Source organism: Phyllobates terribilis, unplaced genomic scaffold (genome assembly GCF_046119375.1).
Source record: "Phyllobates terribilis strain yellow unplaced genomic scaffold, ASM4611937v1 Scaffold_10__3_contigs__length_209671492, whole genome shotgun sequence".
Lineage (NCBI taxonomy): Eukaryota > Metazoa > Chordata > Amphibia > Anura > Dendrobatidae > Phyllobates > Phyllobates terribilis.
In genome coordinates, this window is record NW_027362770.1 from 175092283 (window position 1) to 175119187 (window position 26905).

At 49.4% G+C, this 26905-nt stretch overlaps 1 long non-coding RNA gene across 1 annotated transcript in view; it reads right to left on the reverse strand.

Annotated features, from left to right (window-relative positions):
• Positions 1–223: 223 nt before the first annotated feature.
• LOC141164218 (uncharacterized) overlaps positions 224–26905 on the reverse strand; it is a 34480-nt gene continuing 7798 nt past the window's right edge. Inside the window, exons 2-3 of the long non-coding RNA XR_012250884.1 lie at positions 19551–19602; positions 224–404 (exon numbers count right to left, since the gene is read on the reverse strand). This is a non-coding gene — a long non-coding RNA (uncharacterized lncRNA). The remainder of the gene's footprint in view (positions 405–19550; positions 19603–26905) is intronic.

A 26905-nucleotide genomic window follows, 5' to 3' on the forward strand; every position in this document is an offset into this window, starting at 1 on the left:
CTGTAATGCTCTCCTTACTGTCTTCCTGACGTGTGAATCATCACCTGGACTTTGGGGTGGGGCGGTTGCCATGCTACGGATCACCTCGGCTAGGAGCTCCATCTGCTGTTTGTGCTGCATCTGCTGCTGCTGCTGCCACTGCTGATGCTGTTGATGCTGCTGGAGATTAGCCTGCACCAGTCATTTTATTAGCTCCTCCATACTGCCGGGCATCCCCTGCTGGCTGGCGGCCTTCACCCAGAACATGCAGTCCTGCCTGCAGCAGTCACACATATCTGCTGGGAACGCTGCCCGCATTCTCCACCAATTGTAGGGGTTTTACTTACTTGGGTGCGATGTGAGGAAAACAGGGAGCATGTTCCTTTAAGAGTCCATGTCGGTTTATTGCTTCATAAACCAACAAGCTAGAAAAAGAAAACAAACAGCCTTTAGTTAAGGAAAACAAAGTAAAGTGTCCTTAGCAGGTCTCTGCTTAGTCAGTCCTGTGGGCACACAGGCTGGATAGCGTCTTGTACCCTGGCTCGGTCTGGAGACAACCACACACAGGAGGCCTTCTCCCTCCAAACACACAGACCATGTGACAAATAACAGCCTCCATTATATAAGCTGTTAACCACACCCAGAGGTGAGGTATGTGGGTAGCTAGACCCGCCCAACTCTTCACAGCTACCTGTACCCCAGCTCCCAGGTGCACCAATTAGTTCTCTTAGTGCGTACGTGCCCTAGAGAAAATACACCAGGTTACATCACAGAGACATATCTCCCATCGACTACGCAACCATTAGCCACCTTACACCCCATACACAGTGCAACCAGAGAGTGCCCCCCATACACCGTGCATGCACCTTTGCCATATGCAGGGGCTTCCTCTGTGGTTCTCATGTTCCTCCTGCATTTCGGTGAATGAAGTTTGTGCAGATATTAAGGAGGTTGTAAAGACCCCAGAGATCTGAGCCCTCATTAATGCTAATGCATTTACTATATAACAGGCGCTGCCGCCGCTTATTGCTCTGGAGGTGTGATAGGAGCCCCTTCCCCGACACCCCCTTTATTCCGGGTGATTATCTGATCCTCCTCTATCCGCACGTGTGGCCGTATATTGCTGCCGCCGCGTATTATGGAGCTTAGCCGGGACAATAAAGCCGCAACCACACGTAAAATATTCATTAAAATCTAAAGTTACTCTCTCAGCAGACGGCTATCTCCCTGTTTATCTTGGCTATTTGTATGGTGTTTAATGAAGTTTAATGCGGCCCCTATTTATCTTATTTTAATCCCCTCTATATCTCCCTCCGCTTTTCAATGACACCCATAGTCCCGGCTGAGGAAAATTACATTTTTTTTTGTTGTGTTCGGATTCATATTCTGGACCTGAATGCGGAATATTTTTTTACATTTTTTTTTTATTATTATTATTTTTTATATATATATATATTTTTTACTTTTCTTCTTATTGCTTTTTTATGCCTGTTTTGTATGTATTTATTTTTATATGCTAAATCTTCATTTTTATGTATAAACTGGGTTTTATTTTTCTGATTTCCATAAGAAAAGAGTCTCCTGGCTGACGGAAAATTACTTTGGACCTCGCGGATAAGATGAAGATATCGGAGGGGGGATTTATTTAGTCTGGGGGGTGGGGGGGGGATGTGATCTTCTATATCAGACCTTATTTCCAGCCAGTGAAGTTTCCTTGTTAGCGAATTAAGTGGATGTAGCATGAAAGGAACTAGCGACAGTCAGCAAGTAGGGTTTAGGGGTAGAGATAATCTCCTAACCGCGTCCGTGTGGCGCTATTAATACACGTGAATGGGGCCGAGATACAAGGGAAACACAATATGAGACATGCAACGTGGATAAGCATGGGACGGGGGGAGGAGAACAGGCGACAGAACCTCAGCAGATAACTGCGAGCGTTACTCATCCAGCACAATGTGACCTTGGACAAAGTGCTGGGATTTATTTTCTAATGATTCAGTAAAAGGAGATTTATCCTTGTGATGCTCAAACCGCAATTCTGCGATGGAAAATGTATCGCCACCAAAGTATTATGTATGACAACACAGGAAACATTCATCTGCTACCCGTCTTGTAAGTCTCCACTGTACTACCAAAGGTTAACAGGTCTCCATTGGACCTCCAGGAATTAAAGGGGACCACCAGGGACTAAAAAAATCTCCACTGGACCACCAGGGATAGTAAAATCTCCACAGTACTACTAAAGGTTAAAAGGTTTCCACTTGACCTCCAGGAATTACAAGGTGACCACCAGGTACTAGAAAATCTCCACTGGGCCACCAGGGATTGTAAAGTCTCCACTGTACTAATAAAGGTTAAAAGGTCTCCACTGGACCTCCAGGAATTACAAGGGGACCACCAAGGACCTAAAAATCTCCAATGAACCACCAGGACTTGTAAAATCTCCACTGTACTACCAAAGGTCTCCACTGGACCACCAAGGATTGTAAGGTTTCCACTGGAACTGCAGGAATTACAAGGCAACCACCAGGGACTAAAAAATCTCCACTGGACTACCAGGGATAGTAAAATCTCCACAGTACTACTAAAGGTTAAAAGGTTTCCACTTGACCTCCAGGAATTACAAGGTGACCACCAGGTACTAGAAAATCTCCAATAGATCACCAGGGATTGTAAGGTCTCCAATGGACCTCCAGGAATTACAAGGAGACCACCAGGGACTAGAAAATCTCCACTGGGCCACCAGGGATTGCAAAGTCTCCATTGTACTACCAAAGGTTAAAAGGTCTCCACTGGACCACCAAGGATTGTAAGGTTTCCACTGGGCCTCCAGGAATTACAAGGTGACCACCAGGCACTAGAAAATCTCCACTGTGCCACCAGGGATTGTAAAGTCTCCACTGTACTAATAAAGGTTAAAAGGTCTCCACCGGACCTCCAGGAATTACAAGGGGACCGGCAAGGACCTAAAAATCTCCAATGGACCACTAGGAATTGTAAAATCTCCACTGTACTACCAAAGGTCTCCACTGGACAACCAAGGATTGTAAGGCTTCCACTGGAACTGCAGGAATTACAAGGCAACCACCAGGGACTAAAAAATCTCCACTGGACCACCAGAGATTGTAAGGTCTCCACTGTACTACCAAAGGTTAAAAGGTCTCCACTAGACCCCCGGGGATTACAAGGGGACCACTATGGACCAGAAAATCTCCACTGGATCACCAGGGATTGTAAAGTCTCCACTGTACTACCAAAGGTTAAAAGGTCTCCACTAGACCCCCGGGGATTACAAGGGGACCACTATGGACCAGAAAATCTCCACTGGATCACCAGGGATTGTAAAGTCTCCAATGTACTACCAAAGGTTAAAAGGTCTCCACTGGACCTCTGAGAATTACAAGGGGACCACCAGGGACTAGAAAATCTCCACTGGACCACCAGGGATTGTAAAGTCTCCATTGTACTACCAAAGGTTAAAAGGTCTCCACTGGACTACCAAGGATTGTAAGGTTTCCACTGGGCCTCCAGGAATTACAAGGTGACCACCAGGCACTAGAAAATCTCCACTGTGCCACCAGGGATTGTAAAGTCTCCACTGTACTAATAAAGGTTAAAAGGTCTCCACTGGACCTCCAGGAATTACAAGGGGACCAGCAAGGACCTAAAAATCTCCAATGGACCACCAGGAATTGTAAAATCTCCACTGTACTACCAAAGGTCTCCACTGGTCAACCAAGGATTGTAAGGTTTCCACTGGAACTGCAGGAATTACAAGGCAACCACCAGGGACTAAAAAATCTCCACTGGACCACCAGAGATTGTAAGGTCTCCACTGTACTACCAAAGGTTAAAAGGTCTCCACTAGACCCCCGGGGATTACAAGGGGACCACTATGGACCAGAAAATCTCCACTGGATCACCAGGGATTGTAAAGTCTCCAATGTACTACCAAAGGTTAAAAGGTCTCCACTGGACCTCTGAGAATTACAAGGGGACCACCAGGGACTAGAAAATCTCCACTGGACCACCAGGTATTATAAAGTCTTCACTGGACAACCAAACGTTGCAAAGACCACATTGCACCACCAGGGATTACAGAGGGACCACCAGTGACTGCAAGGTCTTCACCGGATGACCAGAGGTTAAAAGGTCTCCACTGGATCACTAGGAATTACAAGGGGACCCCCAGGGACAGGAAAATATCCACTGGACTACCAGGGATTGTAAAGTCTACACTGTAGTAATAAAGGTTAAAAGGTTTTCATTGAACCTCCAGGGATTACAAGAGGACCACCAAGGACAAGAAAATCTCCACTGGGCCACCAGGGATTATAAAGTCTTCACTGGACTACCAACCATTGCAAAGACCACACTGCACCACCAGGGATTACATAGGGACCACTAGTGACTGATAGGTCTTCACTGGCAGACCAGAGGTTAAAAGGTCTCCACTGGACCACCAAATATTGTAAGGTCTCCACTGGACCACCAGGAATTACAAAGTGACCATCAGGGACTAGAAAATCTCCACTGTACCACCAGGGATAGTAAAGTCTCCAATGTACTACCAAAGATTAAAAGGTCTCCGCTGGACCTCCAGGAAAGGGGACCACCAGGGACTAAAAAATCTCCAACCACCAGTGATTGCAAGGGGACCGCCAGGGATTACAGGTTCCCCACTGGAATACAAAAGATTCTAAATTCTCTACTAGACCACCAGGGGTTACAATTTCTCCGGGATTAAAAAAGTTTCTACTGGATCTTCTAGAAATACAATGTTCACACTGAACAGCCAGGGATTTCAAGGGTAACACCATGAATTACAAGATCACCGGGGATTATAGATTCCCCAGTAGACAAAGAGGGAATGCAAGGTCTCCAATGGACTACTAACAATTACAAGGTCTCCAGTCTACCGTCATGGTACCACGCATCCCTATTCTGGTATGTATGGTACCCCGCATCCCTATCCTTGTATGTATGGCACCGATCCCATCCCCCATCCTGGTATGCATGGTACCCCGCATTTCTATCCTGGTATGCATAGTACCCCTCATTCCTATTCTGGTACGCATGGTACCCCTCGTCTTGGTATGCATGGCACCCCTCATCCCCAATCCTGGTATGCATGGCACCCCTCATCCCCAATCCTGGTATGCATGGCACACCTCATCCCCAATCCTGGTATGCATGACACCCCTCATCCCCAATCCTGGTATGCATGGCACTCCTCATCCCCCAATCCTGGTATGCATGGCACCTCTCATCCCCAATCCTGGTATGCATGGCACCCCTCATCCCCAATCCTGGTATGCATGGCACCCCTCATCCCCATCCTGGTATGCATGGCACCCCTCATCCCCATCCTGTATACATGGCATCCCAGCTCTCATCCTGATATGCATGGCACCCTCATCACAAATTTGGTATACATGGCACCCCTCATCCCAATCCTGGTATGTATGGCTTCCTCATCCCCCAATCCTGGTATGCATGGCAGCCTATCCCTCATCCTGTTATGTATGGTACCCCTGATCCCTATCCTAGTATGTGTGGTACCCCTCATCCTGGTATGCATGGCACCCCATCCCTCATCCTGGTATGTATGGTACCCCGCATCCCTATTCTGGTATGTATGGTACCCCGCATCCCTATCCTTGTATGTATGGCACCCCTCATCCCAATTCTGGTATGTATGGCACCCCTCATCCCCCAATCCTGGTATGTATGGCCTCCTCATCCCCCAATCCTGGTATGCATGGCACCCCATCCCTCATCCTGGTATGCATGGTACTCTGCATTCCTATCCTGGTATGCATGGCACCCCCTCCCTCATCCTGGTATGCATGGTACCCCTCATCCCCAATGCTAGTATGCATGGCACCCCTCACCCCCAATCCTGGTATGCATGGTCCCCTCACCCCCCAATCCTGGTATGCATGGTCCCCTCACCCCCCAAATCCTGGTATGTGTGGTACCCATCATCCAGGTATGCATGGCACCCCATTCTTCATCCTGGTACGCATGGTCCCATCACCCCCCAATCCTGGTATGCATGGTAACCCTCATCCCTATCCTGATATGCATGGTCCCCTCACCCCCCAATTCTGGTATGCATGGTACCCCCTCATCCCTATCCTGGTATGCATCACACCCCTCACCCCCCAATCTTGGTATGCATGACACCTCTCACCCCACAATCATGGTATGCATGGCACCCCTCACCCCCAATCCTGGATTGCAGGGCACCCCTCACCCCCCAATCCTGGTATGCATGGCACCCCTCACCCCCCAATCCTGGTATGCATGGTACCCCCTCATCCCTATCCTGGTATGCATGGTCCCCTCACCTCCCATTCCTGGTATGCATGGTACCCCCTCACCCCCCAATCCTGGTATGCATGGCACCCCTCACCCCACAATCCTGGTACCCCTCATCCCCAATGCTGGTATTCATGTCACCCCTCACCTCCCAATCCTGGTATGCATGGTCCCCTCACCCCCCCAATCCTGGTATGCATGGTCCCCTCACCCCCCAATCCTGGTATGTATGGTACCCCTCATCCCCAATGCTGGTATGCATGGCACCCCTCACCCCCTAATCCTGGTATGTATGGCTCCCCTCACCCCCCAATCCTGGTATGTATGGTCCCCTCACCCCCCCATCCTGGTATGCATGGCCTCCTCATCCCCCAATCCTGGTATGTGTGGCCCCCTCATCCCCCAATCCTGGTATGTGTGGCCTCCTCATCCCCCAATCCTGGTATGTGTGGTCCCCTCATCCCCCAATCCTGGTATGCATGGTTCCTTCACCCCCAATCCAGGTATGCATGGCCCCTCACCCCTATCACGCTGCACACATACAAAAAAATAAACACTTATACTGACCTTTCTTCCCTGTGCTCCAGCGCTGTGTCCTGTTCTGCCAGAGGCTGGGTGAGGAGTGCGGCGCCGGAGTACACGCGTGCCCATACCGCGCTGTCCGGTGCCATTTTGCTGACGACACACTGCAAATGTGTCTTCAGTAAAATGGCGCCGGATAGCGCTATGCGCATGCGCCGATTCCGACACCTTCTCCGGCGAGAAGAGAGGCGTTGCGGCAACGCTCCTCCCGGTCAGGTAAGTGTGCAAGTATGGCGCCGGAGATTACAGTATGCGTTCAGTGTATACACATACCATGATCTCCGGCGCCATACACACTCCTCTTACCTGTAATGGCTCCATGCGTTCTTCTGTCTGGAGCCAGACTGCGCAGGCGTGTCGCGATTGTGCAGTCTATAAAGGCTTTGGACAGAGGGACGCATCTCCGATTGTATTATAGATGTGCACATAGATTCTTACAATCCTGTATTTATGTGGGCTGACAATGTCTGGTGTTAATTAGATTACAAGAGAGTTAACTCTTATAACAGATAGCAGAGGTACTGGAAGCCGCAGGGAGAAAGGAGACGTCCCGGAGACTGCAGACAGGCAGTAGATATACTGGAAACTGCAAACAGGTAGTTGAGGTACAAGAGGCCTCAGGTAAACTGGAGATATCTTGGAGCCCGCAGACAGGTAGCAGAGGTAATGCAAACCGCAAACAGGTAGCAGAGGTACTGGAAGCCGCAGGCAGACAGGAAACATCCAGGAGGCTGCAGACAGGCAGCAGAGGTACTGGAAACCGCAAACAGGTAGCAGAGACACAGGAAGCCTCAGGCAAACTGGAGGCATCATGGAAACCGCAGACAGACAGCAGAGGTACTGCGAATTGCAAACAGGTGGCAGAGTCACTGGAAGCTGAAGACACACCGGAGGCATCCTGGAGACTGCAGACAGGTAGCAGAGGTGCTGCAAACCGCAAACAGGTAGCAGAGGCACTGGAAGCTGCAGACAGACTGGAAATGTCCGGAAGATTGCAGACAGGCAGCAGAGGTACTGGAAGCCGCAAGCAGACAAGAGACATCCTGGAGAATGCAGACAGGCAGCAGATATACTGGAAACTGCAAACAGGTAGCAGATGCACTGGAAGCCGCAGACAGACAGGAAACATCCGGGAGATCACAGACAGGCAGCAGAGGTACTGAAAGCCGCAAGCAGGCTGGAAACATCCTGGAGATCGCAGACAGGCAGCAGAGTTACTGGAAGCTGCAAGCAGACAGGAGACGTACTGGAGACTACAGACAGGCAGCAGATATACTGGAAGCCTCAGGCAAACTGGAGGCATCATGGAGTCCACAGACAGGTATCAAAGGTACTGCAAACAGGTGGCAGAGGCATTGCAAGCCACAGACAGATGGGTTACGTCCGGGAGATCGCAGCCAGGTAGCAGAGGCACTGGAAGCAGCAGACACACTGGAAACATCCGGGAGATCGCAGACCGGTAGCAGAATTACTGGAAGCCACAGGCTGAGGGGAAATGTCCAGAAGATCGCAGACAGGTAGCAGATTCTGTGGAAGTCGAAAACAGAACAGAGATCTCCGGGAGATCGCAGACAGGTAGCAGAGGCACAGTAAGCCACAGACAGACTGGAAACGTCCAGGAGATCGCAGACAGGTAGCAGAGGTACTGGAAGCCGCAGGCAGACAGGAAACATCCTGGAGAGAGCAGACAGGCAGCAGAGGTATTGGAAACCACAGACAGGCCATGGTGCACCAACATTCTAAGAGACTTAATACCAAGACACAAAGCCTGATGTGAACCACAAGAAAGTTTAGCAGACTGGGGTGAACGGAGCAGAAACCCAGACCCTGGACAGGTGTGTAACATTACCTCATTTTAAGACCTGATAAGGACCATATTTTTTTATTATAACCTAATACACAAACCAATAGAATTCAAAGAGGGTGTACTTAGTTTTTCTCATGACTGTATGCCTGTTGTTGAGTTATCAAATACCAATGCATTCATCATTGTTGCTGCTGTTCTCCATTGAATATTATTCATCCCTTGCAGAAGATAGAGGTATTACAGAGCTTCGACCTCCCAGCCCCGCTTTTGTGCGCCGCCGTTGCCTTCTAAATTGCTATTCAAATCTTCCTAAGCACATTTTTTGCAATGCATTTTGCAAACTTGCTTCCCATTAATCCACTCTGCTATAAGTCGCCCAAAATAATCTGCGTCTCCCAACAGGGGAACGCTGTTCAGTTTCTTTATCATCGCCTGCAACTCATTTCTGAAGCTTTTAGTAATTTCCTTTAATACATTGCACAGCATTGATGATAGGTTTTTGATGAAGACGATCACATCCCTCCTGTTTAATGACAGGCCCCCTCATAAATAGATACAGCAATATCTACAGAAAAAAGCTAGAAACAGACAGCTGCGCTTAATGCCTTTAATTAATTGCAAATGAGTGTTTAATCCAGGGTAAACTGGGGTAATCTAAGGAGAACCAGTCATTATGTATAGAAAAGCTGAATATATAAACCAAGTCGTATGTGCCATTAACAAAGGATAGGTAAGATAAGTAAGAGCCAGCCTTTCTTTATCTTATCCTCTATAATATTGGAAACCCAGAAACCCCTCCCCTGAGGAACTAGGTAAGATAGGTAAGGCCCATCCCTTCTTAGTCATATCCTCTTTGTTATTAGAAACCTAGAGTCCTATCACCTGAGGAACTAGGTAAGATAGGTAAGGCCCAGCTCTTCTTGGTCATATCCTCTTTGTTATTAGAAACCTAGAGTCCTCTCCCTTGAGGAACTAGGTAAGATAGGTAAGTCCTAGCCCTTTTTGGTCCCAGCCTCTTTGTTATTGTAAACCTAGAGTCCTCTCCCCTGAGGAACTAGATAAGTTAGATAGACTCAGCCCTTCTTGGTTCCATCCTGTTTAATTATTGTAAACCTACATTCCTCTCCCCTGACGAAACAGGTAACATAGGCAAGGCCCAGTTCTTCCGGGTTATAATCTATTTGTTATTGGAATCCTAGAGTCCCCTGCCATGAGGAACTAGGTAAGATAGATACGACCCAGCCCTTCTTGGTCATATCCTCTTTGTTTTTAGAAATCTAGAGTCCCAGCCTCTGAGGAACTAGGTAAGATAGATACAACCCAGCTCTTCTTGGTCATATCCTCTTTGTTTTTAGAAATCTAGAGTCCCAACCCCTGAGGAACTAGGTAAGATAGGTAAGGCCCATCCCTTCTTCGTCCTATACTTTTTGTTATTGGAAACCAGAGTCCCAGCCTCTGAGGAACTAGGTAAGATAGGTAAGGCCCAGTTCTTCTTGGTCATGTGCTCTTTGTTATTAGAAACCTAGAGTCCCCTGCCATGAGGAACTAGGTAAGATAGGTACGGCCCAGCTCTTCTTGGTCATATCCTTTTTTTATTAGAAATCTAGAGTCCCATCACTTAAGGAATTAGGTAAGATAGGTACTGCCCAGCCCTTCTTGGTCCCAGCCTCTTTGCTATTGTAAACCTAGAGTCCTCCCCTGAGGAACCAGGTAACATAGGCAAGGCCCAGTTCTTCCTGGTTATAATCTCTTTGTTATTGGAATCCTAGAGTCCCCTGCCATGAGGAACTGGGTAAGATAGATACGGCCCAGCCCTTCTTGGTCATATCCTCGTTGTTTTTAGAAATCTAGAGTCCCAGCCCCTGAGGAACTAGGTAAGATAGATAAGGCCCAGCTCTTCTTGGTCATATGCTCTTTGTTATTATAAACCCAGAGTCCCAACCCCTGAGGAACTAGGTAAGATAGGTAAGTCTCAGCCCTTCTTGGCCATATCCTCTTTGTTATTAGAAACCTAGAGTCCAATCCCCTGAGGAACTAGGTAAGATAGAGACGGCTCAGCCCTTCTTGGTCATATCCTCTTTGTTATTAGAGACCTAGAGTCCCATCCCCTGAGGAACTAGGTAAGATAGGTAAGGCCCAGCCCTTCTTGGTCCTTCCTTCTTTGTTATTAAAAACCTAGAGTCCCCTCCCCTAAGGAACTATCAAAGATAGGTAAGGCTCAGCCATTATTGGTCTTAGCCTCTTTATTATTGGAAATCTAGAGTCTCCTCCCCTGAGGAACTAGGTAACATAGGTGTGAGGAAATGGCCACGGACTGAAGACTACTGGACCAATGAACGTAGAGCGGAATAAACAGCTCTAAGGGATGTGGATTTTTTCCAGCACAGAGCACCGGTTATGTCGATCTTATTGTGTTTTATTAGAGATTTGCTTGCTGTGTTTTATTAGAGCTATGTTTGCTTGTCAGTTCAGCCTCAGGAATCAATATTTCCATTCAGTGACAGTAAGCAGAGGAAGACGTGCGGGCTGGATCTTATGCATACATAAGGACAGACACAAGATTGGTAATCAGGTAAAGCAATAATTCCATTACTCTCGTTAGTGTCTTGGGGCCCCAAGCCATTGTTCTCCCAGTCACTAGTTCCATTCTGTGGATGGGGATAGTAGACCCAGTGGAGCCGTCACCACAGGGGGTCTCACATGCAGTCCTAGGTGATGGGGCTCGGCCTGAGGAAAATACCTCCACCAATGCACAGTTAGCTTTGGTGGGGGGAGTTCCCGAGGGCTGGGCTCAATTCCAGGGGGGCAGCCTGGGGTATTTACTGTAGGACACTGACGAGGAAATGGAGGTTTTGTTGCTAGCTGCAGTTCGATACATGCGCTACGGTCGTGGGATCCGTTGTCTGGAGGAGCATGGGCTGTGACTGTAGACTATACTGGCGGGAGATACAAAAGCTTTGGGCCAAGTAAAAGTTGGGAGACAGTGGGTATTGCCTGGTACGGGAGCAGAAGAACTACCGGCCCCGGGTTGGGATCTTGTGGACTGGGAACATTGCATTGAGACCATCTACCTGGAATTGCTGTAAGACCGTGGATGTAAGTTATAAAAATAGTTATATTGTTAACCTTCTTAGGTGATTATTACAACCCACGACCTCAGATCTTCACAATAGGTAAGGCCCATCCCTTCTTAGTCTTATACACTTTGTTATTGGAAACCAGAGTCCCCTCCCTTGATGAACTGGGTAAAATAGGTAAGACCCATCCCTTCTTGGTCCTATACTGTTTGTTATTGGAACCCAGAGTCCCCTCTCCTGAGGAACTAGGTAAGATAGGTAAGACCCAGCTCTTCTTGGTCCTATACTCTTTGTTATTGGAACCCAGAGTCCCCTCTCCTGAGGAACTAGGTAAGATAGGTAAGGCCCATCCCTTCTTGGTCCTATACTCTTTGTTATTGGAACACGCAGGCCACCGTCGGGAGATCAGCTTCACTAGCCGCTGATCTCCCAATGGTAGCCGGATGGAAGTCAGCGGCAATGCAGCCGGGAGATGACCGGCGCTACCCGTTCATCTCCTGGCTGCTCACACCGAAAGTACCCGCACATCAACACCACTCCCCGTTATCAGTAACACGGGTCGCTGATTGGCCGCAGCCGTCGGCCGCGACCAATCAGCGATATGGGCGGCAAATTTAAACGCCGCTCTGCTGATTGGTCGCGGTCGCCGCACGCGACCAATCAGCGTTTTGGGCGCCAAATTTAAACTCGCTCTCCAGTACTCAGTAACATGGCTCGCTGATTGGTCGCGGCCGGCGGCCGCGACCAATCACCAATGTTGCTGCGAAATTTAAAACTCGCTTCTGTGATTGGTCGCGCTCAGCCGGCCGCGATCAATCAGCGACTGCCGCAGCACGTCCGCGAACTAGCCGCTGATCTCCCGACGGTAGCCGCATGGAAGTCAGCGGCGATGCAGCCGGGAGATCACCGGCGCTAGCCTTTCATCTCCCGGCTGCTCACACCGGAAGTACCCGCACATCAACGCCACTCCCCGTCCTCAGTAACACGGGTCGCTGATTGGTCGCAGCCTCCGGCCGCGAACAATCAGCAATATGGGCGGCAAATTTAAACACGGTCTCCGGCCAATTGGCGCCGGATTTCAAAGAAGTACGCCACCTTCCGAAGATAGCAGGGCTGACTCCGCCAATGTGGTCATGTGACTCACCAACTGCCCATAACGTACTGAAGATGTTTTGTCAGTCACAGTGTGTGATGGACTTCAGTCACACTTACTGAACACGTTCTGCCTGTGGCAGCGCGCTGAAGAGATACTTCTTGACGCTTACTGTCTTCCAATGGGTCGTAAGCGAAAATACGCCACGGAGGATGACAGAAAAGCAGCAAGAAAACGACAACTTCGAGAGCAACAGACACCACAACACACTGCCGCCAGACAAGCCGAGGATGTGGAAGCTCACAGACAACGTCGGAAACAGGAGACACCGCAACACACTGCTGCCAGAAAAGTCCAGAATGCGGAATCTCACCAAAAACGGCGGGAACAGGAGACACCACAACACACTGCCGCCAGACAAGCCCAGGATGCGGAATCTCACAGACAACGTCAGGAACGGGAGACACCGCAACACACTGCCGCCAGACAAGTCCGGAATGCGGAATCTCACCAAAAACGGCGGGAACAGGAGACACCACAACACACTGCTGCCAGACAAGGCCAGAATGCGGAAGCTCACAGAAAATGTCGGGAACAGGAGACACCACAACACAATGCTGCCAGACAAGCCCAGGATGCGGAAGCTCACAGAAAACGTCGGGAACGGGAGACACCGCAACACACTGCCGCTAGACAGGAACGCGATGCGGAATCCCATAGAAAATGTCGAGTGAATGAATCTCCAGAATCAAGGAAAAACAGAGAACAACACGATCGCCAAATTTATCAAAAACGAATGCTCTACCAACTAAGGCAAACCGCGCACAAGCAGCATGTGACCCCCGGCTACAGCTGGCTCTTGCTTCCGCTTATGTCACAACTATTTGCAACTGCAGCCAAGAGGTCTCCTGTTTCGCGTTCCACGGTGAGTGATGGGCTGTGGACGGGGTTATCTCCCATCCCGTCACATCCGGCATTCACCGCACGAGCATTCATTAACATAGCGCGCAGTGGATGTGACACGATGGGGGATAACCCCGCCCACAGCCCGTCATTCACCGTGGTACACGAAACAGCAGACCCCTGGCTGCAGCCGCAAATAGTCGTGATGTAAGCGGAAACAACAGCCGGCTGCAGCCGGGGGAATTACGTGCTGGCTGTGCGTCGTCAGCGATGTTGTCACAAGCAGTATTGACAACATGACGTAATTACAAAATTCATTAGGGACACCGAGGGGATACATTGGGCAGTTAATTTAAAGTAGTGCACAACCCTTTTAAACACTGCTTCGCTGCTTAGTTGCGCCCGGTCGGCCGCATACATATTCTAGAATACCCGATGCGTTAGAATCGGGCCACCATCTAGTACATGGTATAGTTATCTAAGGATCCACAAACTATGGAGACTAGCAATGGGACTATTAACAAACTACCCAAACAGATGATTGTACTTGTGGTAGACCTCAAACCAAGGCAGACATTGGCATGACTGACTCAATCGATAGTTATGAAGAACGTATGGTACAAAACATCACTGCAATACAAACATAAGGAACATAAGTCAAACTTAACAATGTCATAAAACTCAAAAAAAAATATTCCAAGAAGGAAACTGTTACGCACCTGTCCTGGCTCCAGAGCTGATCTATGCTACTGTCCAATGTTTTGGATGTCTCTATCCGCTCTCATGCCCATACAGTTACGAGGGTAACCCAGTGTGCACCCCTGATCCGTGGAAGTTTGGGTTCTGGTACTGGACCAGAACTTTATTCCAAAGTTCGGTTCGGGTACCAGAACTGTACCCGAACTTGAACAAGAACCCGAATCCCATTGAAAACAATGGGGACCCTAACTTTTGAACTGGAAAATTCTCTCTCTCGCCCTGCAACGGACTTCTCCCGGAACTCCGTTGCAGAGGGAGAGAAAGAATTTTTCAGGTAAAAGGTTCGTGTTCCCATTGTTTTCAAAGGGGTTCGGGTTCTGTTTCAAGTCCGGGTACAGTTCTGGTACCCGAAATGAACTTTAGAATAAAGTTTGGGTCCAGTACCAGAACCCAAACTTCCACGGATCCGCTCATCCCTACTACTAGCCATATTACCAACTCTTGCTCTGTTATTACTGGGCTCTCCTTCATTAAACACTACTCCGTGGTGCTGTCTACAATCAGGTCTGCAACTCTAAGATGTCTGACGGCCAACTCAACTCTGTTGTTCTTGGATGTTCGAACTGTCAGTTCTACTACTCCTATGTCTTTGACTACAACCTCATCTACCAATCAGCTAGCCTACTCGTTTCTGCTGTTCCAAAGTGCTGATCATTGTATTATCCAGCATTTTCAGCTCTGCTGTTCCTTGTCCCATCCAGCATATCCAGCACTCCCTTTCCTCACTGTTTCATGCTGCAACAATGCCTCTGGTCCGTGCTGCTCACGGCAAAGTGAATCCTGAGTCCTTTACAGAACTTTATATCAGTAGTCTCAACATGTGGTTTTTAGGTCATCGGGACAAGTTTTGAGTTTGCAGTTTCAACCTCGAGAACAGTAGGATGAAGACCACTTTGAAATGAACATGGAGTGGTAGCTTCACCTCAAGTTATTATATTCCTCAACGGCATGGTCGATGTAGTAAATGCTTATGTCTAGGGCATGCTGGACAACCATTGGTGAAAGACCATTTGACAATACAGTTTCTAATCTTAATCAGCCAGACGTCTAGATTTGTTAAGCCAAGAGAAATACACTATTGTGTTTGTGTTGACTTGTAAATGTATGTGTATTTCTGTGGCTGGTCAAGAAAGACAGACCAGTATTTATATAATCCTGAATGTTGTCTTCTATTGGTCTGTGAACAATGATGTTTGTTACTATGCTAATTGCATATTATACTAAGCTAGCTAGTTTATTTACAAGAGCCCCCTGCTATACAAACTATGTAAATTGATTAAATGCACAAACAATGAGACCTGAGCCCTGTGGAATAATATCAAACCCAACCCTTGACCTGTGGATGTGTACTTAAAAGGACATGTGCCTCTGTAGCAGTGAGATTTGACACAGAGAATTGAGAGACTTTACAAGGAGAATCAAAGACCAGACTCTCTCAGACCATCAGCTTGGAAGCATGGCTATAACCAAAGAGATACAGATTTGGATTCTACATGATTGCGGCCTAAGGATATATGGACCTGACTGGAAAGATACCCATCTTCTCCACTGACTATCAGAGAGCGTATGGATATATTTGGGGAGACCAGGTTGGGACGATGAAGTCGCCCCATGGGTATGTTGTTTGGGGTTGCCTGGTGGGACCCTTCGGTCGCCTGGAACCCATAGAGACATTCAGAGAAGCCAGATTGGGACCAGTCAGTCATCAGGCCCCCTTGGAAACTCTGGGAGAAGCAAGGGAGGAATCCTCGGGTCTCTTGGCCTTGTACCTCAATTCTCCTCGGCTTGGTTGACCTCATGTATTTATGAAGTTGGGTTTTCCTAACCATTCCCAACTGGTTCTAGACTTGGATCTGAACTCCAGCAAATATGCTTTGGAAATAGAAAGGTTTCCCATGTTTTGTGCAGTCCATACACTTCAGCAATCATGGGTTCGGTAGTTATATTTCCCCTTAAACCATTGACACAGCAAAATCCAGGTAATGGTTAACTCTCACCCCTGATCCGAGGGCGGAGGTCAGGAGTCCGTGCTCCCAGAATGTGCTGCTCCTTTAAATATTGTTGATAGCTTTATACCTCCGGCATCTTTTTAATTAATATGAAGTCAGAAATGTCGCGGAGTAAGGAAAATATTGTGGTTGTGTATTTTTTCACAAGGAAAATCACTGTCTGCAGACAGAGGTCCAGGCAACTACTAAGTCATCACAGAGGGTGGGAAGCCCCGATCCAATATGGCAACTGTTACAGCTATAGGGATACTTCCAAATTATGGTAAAAAATTGCTGAAGAGCCACATGTGCAGGGTGAAGGCACAGGAGAGGCAAGAGGCAGCAAGTCACAGGCAGTGCGAAAACTCCAGACAACTGCAGACTAGTGGCGGAAAAACTGCTGACTTCTAGAAAACATCGGATCCTGTGTTATCTACTGTATAGAGAGGTGCTATCAGTCATTGTACAGGAGGAGGAGGAGGTGAGCTGTGACATCACCTATTGTGAATGGTGGATCCTGTGTTATCTACTGTATATAGAGGTGCTATCAGTCATTGTACAGGAGGAGGAGGAGGTGAGCTGTGATATCACCTATTGTGAATGGTGGATCCTGTGTTATCTACTGTATAGAGAGGTGTTATCAGTCATTGTACAGGAGGAGGAGGAGGTGAGCTGTGACATCACCTATTGTGAATGGTGGATCCTGTGTTATCTACTGTATATAGAGGTGTTATCAGTCATTGTACAGGAGGAGGAGGAGGTGAGCTGTGACATCACCTATTGTGAATAGTGGATCCTGTGTTATCTACTGTATATAGAGGTGTTATCAGTCATTGTACAGGAGGAGGAGGAGGTGAGCTGTGACATCACCTATTGTGAATGGTGGATCTTGTGTTATATACTGTATATAGAGGTGTTATCAGTCATTGTACAGGAGGAGGAGGAGGTGAGCTGTGGCATCACCTATTGTGAATGGTGGATCCTGTGTTATCTACAGTATATAGAGGTGTTATTAGTCATTGTACAGGAGGAGGAGGAGGTGAGCTGTGACATCACCTATTGTGAATGGTGGATCCTGTGTTATCTACTGTATAGAGAGGTGTTATCAGTCATTGTACAGGAGGAGGAGGAGGTGAGCTGTGACATCACCTATTGTGAATGGTGGATCCTGTGTTATCTACTGTATATAGAGGTGTTATCAGTCATTGTACAGGAGGAGGAGGAGGTGAGCTGTGACATCACCTATTGTGAATAGTGGATCCTGTGTTATCTACTGTATATAGAGGTGTTATCAGTCATTGTACAGGAGGAGGAGGAGGTGAGCTGTGACATCACCTATTGTGAATGGTGGATCTTGTGTTATATACTGTATATAGAGGTGTTATCAGTCATTGTACAGGAGGAGGAGGAGGTGAGCTGTGGCATCACCTATTGTGAATGGTGGATCCTGTGTTATCTACAGTATATAGAGGTGTTATTAGTCATTGTACAGGAGGAGGAGGAGGTGAGCTGTGACATCACCTATTGTGAATGGTGGATCCTGTGTTATCTACTGTATATAGAGGTGTTATCAGTCATTGTACAGGAGGAGGAGGTGAGCTGTGACATCACCTATTGTGAATGGTGGATCCTGTGTTATCTACTGTATATAGAGGTGTTATCAGTCATTGTACAGGAGGAGGTGAGCTGTGACATCACCTATTGTGAATGGTGGATCCTGCGTTATCTACTGTATATAGAGGTGTTATCAGTCATTGTACAGAAGGAGGAGGAGGTGAGCTGTGACATCACCTATTGTGAATGGTGGATCCTGCGTTATCTACTGTATATAGAGGAGTTATCTGTCATTGTACAGGAGGAGGAGGAGAAGGTGAGCTGTGACATCACCTATTGTGAATGGTGGATCCTGTGTTATCTACTTTATATAGAGGTGTTATCAGTCATTGTACAGGAGGAGGAGGAGGTGAGCTGTGACATCACCTATTGTGAATGGTGGATCCTGTGTTATCTACTGTATATAGAGATGTTATCAGTCATTGTACAGGAGGAGGAGGTGAGCTGTGACATTACCTATCGTAAATGGTGAATCCTGTGTTATCTACTGTATATAGAGGAGTTATCAGTCATTGTACAGGAGGAGGAGGAGGTGAGCTGTGATAACTCCTATTGTGAATGGTGGATCCTGTGTTATCTACTGTATATAGAGGAGTTATCAGTCATTGTACAGGAGGAGGAGGTGAGCTGTGACATCACCTATTGTGAATGGTGGATCCTGTGTTATCTACTGTATATAGAGGAGTTATCAGTCATTGTAGAGGAGGAGGAGGAGGTGAGCTGTGATAACTCCTATTGTGAATGGTGGATCCTGTGTTATCTACTGTATATAGAGGAGTTAGCGGTTATTGTACAGGAGGAGGAGGTGAGCTGTGACATCACCTATTGCGAATGGTGGATCATGTGTTATCTACTGTATATAGAGGTGTTATCAGCCATTGTACAGTAGGAGGAGGAGGTGAGCTGTGACATCACCTATTGTGAATAGTGGATCCTATGTTATCTACTGTATATAGAGGTGTTATCAGTCATTGTACAGGAGGAGGTGAGCTGTGACATCACCTATTGTGAATGGTGGACCCTGTGTTATCTACTGTATATAGAGGAGTTATCAGTCATTGTACAGGAGGAGGAGGAGGTGAGTTGTGACATTACCTATCGTGAATGGTGAATCCTGTGTTATCTACTGTATATAGAGGTGCTATCAGTCATTGTACAGGAGGAGGAGGAGGTGAGCTGTGACATCACCTGTTGTGAATGGTGGATCCTGTATTATCTACTGTATATAGAGGTGTTATCAGTCATTGTACAGGAGGAGGAGGTGAGCTGTGACATCACCTATTGTGAATGGTGGATCCTGTGTTATCTACTGTATATAGAGATGTTATCAGTCATTGTACAAGAGGAGGAGGAGGAGGTGAGCTGTGACATCACCTATTGTGTATGGTGGATCCTGTGTTATCTACTGTATATAGAGGTGTTACCTGTTATTGTAATCCTGTCTGTGATGATCATGAGACTGCTGAGAAGTGATCTCTATAAAAAATGAAAGCATTATATTATTATGAGGATTAGTGGAGGGAAAGCTTCAAGATTTCAGTATCCTTTTTATATATAATGACTTGCAGAATGTAATAAACATCATTAATAATCCTTACAAAATATGTTTCACGTAAAACTTGATTTAAAGAGCCGGTCTTTTTCATGACACTTTCCCTTTAAGAATTTACATTGGATAGAATCAGAAAATTCTATTAAAAAAATCACAACAATTCCAATAATCTCCATCTATGTAATTAGCTGTTTATATGGTGTTTGTTGTTTTGGAATCGATAATAATAACACAATCTGACGGCAATTACTGGGGAGAAAAGCATCGTCCTGATATTAGGCTGAGTCATTTCCTGGTAGCCGTGTGCCGAGGCTCTGCTCCCCCCGCCCAGGTCCAGCTGCTGCCAGGAGACGTCCGCAGCTCGGCATCTCTGCGCCTAATATTAATATAAACAAGCTAAGATATTGGAAAACGAATATTGTGCCGCTGCGTCCGTACAGCACCTGCGACCAATCAGATCGCAGGAATCACGCCGCCAGCGGAACAAGAGTGTTAGGGTCAGTGACCTCCTCAATTAAAGGGCCAGAATAATTAGGACCGGTCTGTTGGTGACACGTCGTAAAGGCGAATGGTGGTCCTCAGCAGCACAGAGTATTTCAGGAGAGAAGTGTTTGTTTGATTATAATGGATAATGGCAGTCAGGGCAGAGTTGCATGCGATACGGGAAGGAAGTGTGACACCCCAGGGGTCTGGTTGCCACAGTGATAGAGATATTACGTCTGAGAGCAGGTGGGAGGTCTCTTGGTCAGGGATCCTATGCATGCCACACCTCCTGCCCAGTCCTGGGAGGGGAAGAACTTCCCCTATATAAACCTAGGGCTGAGGCAGGGTTAGTGAGTAGAGAAGAAGTAGAGAAGAGAAGCAGCATAGGAAGAAACAACAGGAGCTCTGTGGGAGCAGTGCTACAAGGAGTCAGGGGCTGGCAGCTGCAGAGCTCGCCCTGACTGAGAAGTTATCACCGGACCCGGAGTCCGAGGCTGTGGGGACTAACTCCTACCCAGCAGCAGAAACCGACCGGCAGGGGATTGCAGGTCCTCTGGCCCAGAAACCCGAAGGCACGGTCACACGCGTGGGACCAGCACCGCCGTCGTGGAGCGAAAGCTACTAGAAGGCCCCGAGTCACCGGCCATACGGGTGAGCACCACACGGTACACTCAGGGACGTGGGCTACTTATACCCGCCTCTAGCAAGGTAGCCAGAAGAGTATCGTTAGTTTGGGAGGCCTACAACTCCGCCTGGCCAGGGGAGATCCCATCTGCTCAAGGACTGACCAGGCCCCAATCGCTAGCCAGTACTCCGGGAGGGTCTATCTTTGTCACCAGTAAAGACCCTGAACTACACCGTACCGTCTCCGAGTGGTTCCTGCTACCCCCATCATCCACGTCGGCTGCCCTGAGGCCATACCCCTCCCGTTGGGGGTTATACTATCACGCTGCACAATCCTACCACCGGCCTCAGCGGTCTGCCCTGCAGCAGCAGCTCCTCAGCTGTACTCAACGGGTGGCGTAGTCGTCCAACATCTACCGCTAATACAGCGCCACTTAGTCTGACTCCCTGGGCACGGACCGGATCACCGCCACGAGACTACAACCCTCAAGAGATCCGGCTCCGGGTAAGCTCCCGCATGCGCAACGCAGCGCGACACAGGCCCAGGGGCGCGTCAACTTTTGGCGTAGTCGGCAGGATCTCGTGCCCGCAACACCGGGTACTGCGTGCCTGAAAAAGACTGTTCAAACTTACCTGTGGTGAAGATTCCCGCCATCCGGCGCCATCTTCCGCTTCCTTCCCGCCATCGGTGGAGTTTTCCCGCCATCCGGCGCCATCTTCAGCCTTCTTCCCGCCACACGTGGAGTTTTCCCGCCATTGGACGCCATCTTGAGGACGCCGCGCGGGAAGAAGAGGGGCGTGGACTCCGAAAGCGCGCGAGAACTGAAGCCCCGCCTCACGTCCGGACGTTGCGTAAGGTCCTGGAAGGAGCCCAGCAGACGCCGACGTCACAGGAGCGCGACGGAAGGTCCTCAACCCTGACGATCCACTGCAGAGCCGCGGCCTACGGAAGAGGATCATCGCAAGGTAGGCCACGGTCCACTAGGGGGGAGAAGGATGTCGGATACGGAGGAGAGCTTCACCGCTTCAACCCCCGCCAGCGCCACCGCTGTTGCGGTCATGCCTTTCACCATGCCCTATATCCCGGGGGCAGCCTGGCTACCCCAGTACTCAGGGGAGTCACATACTCTGCATGACTTTAGAGAAAAGCTGGATAGCCTCTTCCAGGTGTACCCCCTCACAGAGGAGCAAAAAGTGAGCATCCTGGTGGCCCAATTAACCGGCGCAGCCCAAAGGGAGGTAAAGTCCTGGCCACCTGGGGGGAGGACTGTCGCAGGGATACTAACCCGGCTGAGGGACACCTTTGATACCCGCACCTCAGCCGAGATCAAGCTTAGATTCTACGGGTGCAAACAGCGGGCACATGAGAGTATAAGGGACTATGCCCTGAACCTACAAGAGGCCCTGAGAGCCATTAAGCAGACCGACCCTGACGGCGTGGGAGACGAGGACAGGCTGTTGACTGAACAATTTATAGAGGGTTTATATTGCAATGCCCACCGAACCCAGTTGCGGGCAATGGCCTTACAGGACCCTCATCTGGGATTTGCACAGTTCAAGGACAGAGCCATCCGGGTGCTTCGAGAACCGGCACCAGGTGGCGTTGTGACCCACAGACGCCCCACTACCACTTACCACCAGGAGGCGGCGCCCTTGTCAGCAGGGCCTGTGGGAGCTGATGCGCAGGCTTTGAACAATGACCCGGCTCCAGACCTGCACCATCAGGTCCAAGAGCTAGCTAAAAGCGTTGCTGCGCTAACCCGAACTGTGCAGTCTTTACAGGTTTCCACTCCAGGGAAGATCCAGCTGGCATCCGGACCGGAGGACATCCCGTGGCGTCGACCAAGGAGGACCCCACCGGCCAGAGGAAGACCCAGCGACCGATACAACGAGGACGGACGACCCATCTGCCGCCGCTGCAATCAACCCGGACATATGGCAAGGTACTGTCCTTTAAACTGGCACAACCTGGGGTAGAGGGCCAACCCCCAGGAAAAAGATCACCAGGCCCATCGAACTGGCGCGACAAATATGTGGGAGGACGTCCAGTCTTACCCGTGGTACTGGATGGCATTCCTATGAGTGCCCTACTGGACACCGGGTCACAGGTCACCACCATCCCGTACGTGCTCTTCAAGCAGTACTGGAATGACTCGGATATCACCCGCTACCCTGACGATGACTTGAGTATCATCGCCAGCAATGGTCAGCCCGTGCCACAGATTGGATTTAAAGAGGTGACCATTAAAATCGGTAGAGTCGAACTGGCAGCACAGGGACTGATCATTGTAGACATTGACAAACACGAGAGTCACCCAAAGATAACTCTAGGAACTAATGTAATTGAAAATTGTCTTGCAGAGGTGATTTTCCTTTTACAGCAGGTTGCCAAGAACGCCAGCTCCGGCCAGCAGCGAGTGCTCCAGAAAGAGATCCGGGCACTGATGCGACGGCAACAGCTAGAACTCTCCGGTGGTGAGATTGGTAGCGTGCGAATGTGTGACCCTTTCCCTATTGCCATGCCCCCGAAAAGTGAAATGATGATTTGGTGCCGGGCGGCTATTGGTCTGAGAGGTAGAGATTACCAGGCAATGGTAGAACCAGTTTACTCAGACAGTAGGCCCACCATTTTGACAGCACGGGGGGTGGTCAATGTACGCCATGGGAGGGTGCCCGTTCGCATAATAAATATCGGGAAGAGGGAAGTGTACCTGCCCCGGTATGCCACGCTAGCCAAATTGTATACCATCAATCAAGATTCCATACAGTCCGTAGAACCCTTGCCTCCATCTTCCCCGGAGGAAGGTAACGGCTCTCAGAAAACAATGGAGGACTGGTGTCAGCAACTACATTTGGGTACTGACTCCACTCCCTCACACCAGAAACAGGGAGTCTATCGGGTGGTTCAAGAGTACGAGAGAGTGTTTAGTAAACACCCGTTAGACTTCGGGCGAGTCAAGGGGGTAGAACACCACATCCCCACGGGAGACCATCCTCCCATAAAAGAGAGGTATCGACCCGTACCCCCTGCACACTACCAACACGCCAAGGGGATGCTTAGAGACATGAAGGAGGCTGGGGTGATCAGGGATAGCTGTAGCCCCTGGGCAGCTCCACTAGTCTTAGTCAAAAAGAAAGACAACACCATGAGGATGTGTGTAGATTACCGGAAAATCAACCGTATCACACACAAGGATGCGTACCCCTTACCAAGGATAGAGGAGTCTTTGGCTGCTTTAAGATCTGCTAACTTCTTCCCTACCTTGGATCTCACTAGTGGGTACTGGCAGGTTCCTGTAGCAGAGGCGGACCGGGAAAAGACCGCATTCACCACCCCGATGGGACTTAGCGAGTTTACCTGCATGCCGTTCGGACTCTGCAACGCACCAGGAACCTTCCAACGATTAATGGAGTGCTGTCTGGGCCACAGAAACTTCGAGACGGTCTTGTTGTACCTGGACGATGTCATCGTATATTCCAAGACGTATGAGGACCACCTGAAACACCTGGTGGAAGTGTTCGAAGCTCTGGCAAGCTACGGCCTAAAGGTGAAACCCTCCAAGTGTCACCTCCTGAAACCAAAGGTGCAGTACCTGGGACACGTGGTGAGCGCTGATGGAGTGGCTCCCGACCCTGATAAGATCGCCGCAATTAAGAAATGGCCAAGTCCCTCCAGTGTAAAGGAAGTGCGGCAGTTCCTCGGGTTGGTAGGCTATTACCGCAGATTCATCCCCGGTTTCACCAAAAAGGCAGCTCCTATGCAGGACCTCCTGATAGGCCAGTCCTGGAAGGCCAAGAACCAGAAGCCACCCTTCAGATGGGAGAAGTTAGAAGAAGAGTCCTTCCGCCAGCTGAAGATGGCCCTCACGGGGGATGAAATCCTGGCGTACCCTGATTACAGCCAGCCCTTTATCCTCTACACCGACGCAAGTAACATCGGGCTAGGAGCCGTGCTGTCCCAGATCCAGCAGGGGAAAGAACGAGTAATCGCTGACGCCAGCCGAAAACTGCGACCCACCGAGAGAAACCCTGAGAATTACAGCTCATTTAAGCTAGAGTTCCTGGCAGTGGTGTGGGCAGTCACCGAACGCTTTAAGCACTACCTCGCTTCTTCCCGGTTCACCGTGTACACGGATAACAACCCGTTGACACACCTGGACACGGCAAGACTCGGTGCCCTAGAGCAGAGATGGATGGTCCGTCTGTCCAACTACGAATTCACAATCAAATACCGGGCAGGACGCTCCAATACCAACGCGGACGCCCTGTCCAGGATGCCAAACCTACCGGACGTAGGAGAAGATCCAGAGGGACTGGAAGAAGTTGAACTCCCCGCGTTCCACCGTCATGGGACTATCCAGTATTCCCATCGGGTAAGGAGTAAGCAAGCCGCTACGTTTAACCCCTTGCCTCACTACAACTGGGAGGAAACGCAAGACAGTGACCCTGCCGTCCGACTGGTGAAGGAGATGCTGACTCGGCCAGAGGCTCGCCTTGACCCAGACGCTCCGGAGGAAGCCAAGCAACTGTGGGCTGAGAAAAGTCGACTGTTCCTTTACAAGGGGAAGTTGTGCCGCAGAATGGTTAACTCCCGGATGCATGAACTAATCTGGCAAGTAGTGGTGCCACGGAGAGACGCAGCCATGGTGATGGAGGCATACCACGACGGGGCTGGACACTTCGGATGGAAGAAGCTGGAGTTCCTGCTGCGCGGGCGGTTCCACTGGGTAGGCATGAGGGGAACCATCGAGAGGTGGTGCAGAGACTGTGGCCCGTGCAACCTAAGAAGGAAGGACCGTGCCAGTCAGAAGACTCCCCTGCAGTCCATCGTCACCCGGCAGCCGTTGGAACTGGTAGCCTTGGATCATGTAAAACTGACCCCAAGCAGAAGTGGCTACGTTTACGCACTAACCATCGTGGATCACTACTCCCGGTTCTTGGTTGTCGTCCCCGTCAAGGACTTAACAGCTCGAACAGCAGCTAGAGCCTTCCAGCAGCACTTCTGCCGTCCACACGGGTACCCGGACCAAGTGCTGACGGACCAGGGACCTGCCTTTGAAGCGGAGGTCTTCCAGGAATTCTGCAATCTGTATGGCTGCCGGAAGATAAGGACGACACCCTATCATCCGCAAACTAATGGACTTTGTGAGAAAATGAACCAGGTGGTAATGGATCTTCTGAAAACGTTGCCCCTGGAAGAACGCAGTCTGTGGCCTGAGAAGCTGCCCGATCTGGTGGACCTATACAACCACATCCCGGTAGGTTCCACCAACTGTACCCCGGCTTACCTGATGAGGGCAAGGCCTGGTAAGCTACCTGTTGACCTGGAGATGGGAGTCCTGACACCCGAGGACACTTCACCAGAAGCAGACTGGGACACAGAGAGGCAGCAGCAGTACCGGAAAGTACAGGAGAGCGTGGAGCGAAGTCTCTGTCAAGCTAGGGAAAGACAAGAGAAAACTTACAACCAGTATGCTCCCGCTGTTCCCCTGGTACCCGGAGAGCAGGTCTTGAAGAGGAAAAGGCGGCTCCACAAGTTGGACGACCAGTGGGAGAAGGACCCGTACATCGTACTGCCCTCAAGCCACGACAACCCAAAGGTCTGTACCATCAGTAAAGACGGAGGGGAAACCACAACCATTGTATCCCGGGATCACCTGAAGAAGTGTCCCGAACAGCTACGGAACCCTGAAGAGGAACAAGAAGACCCTCGACCCATAGAGGAAAGGGAAGACATGGTTAGTACTGTGCTCGGAGACTTCCCTCGGTCTTGGACTCAAGTCAATGGTGCAGTTGTGGTACCCGTACTCACCTTCCTCCAACCAGCATCCCAAGCACCTACGCAGCAACAGGTAGAGCTGGAAGAACAGCCGGTCCAGGAGGCAGAAGACTCCACACAAGCAGAACAGGAGGATCAACCCTCTGCTTATAGTGAGCCTGCCGTACCCCTAGTGAGCCAAAGAGCCGGTAGACAGCTGCCCAGTTTACCCTTGACAGCTCCTACACCCTGTAGTTCAGGGCTAGACAGTCAGCTCCGTAGGGCCACTAGAGGCCAGTTACCCGCACGTTGGAGGATTTGAAATGTATAAATTGTTTTATTTGTGGTTACCTGTTTTTCTT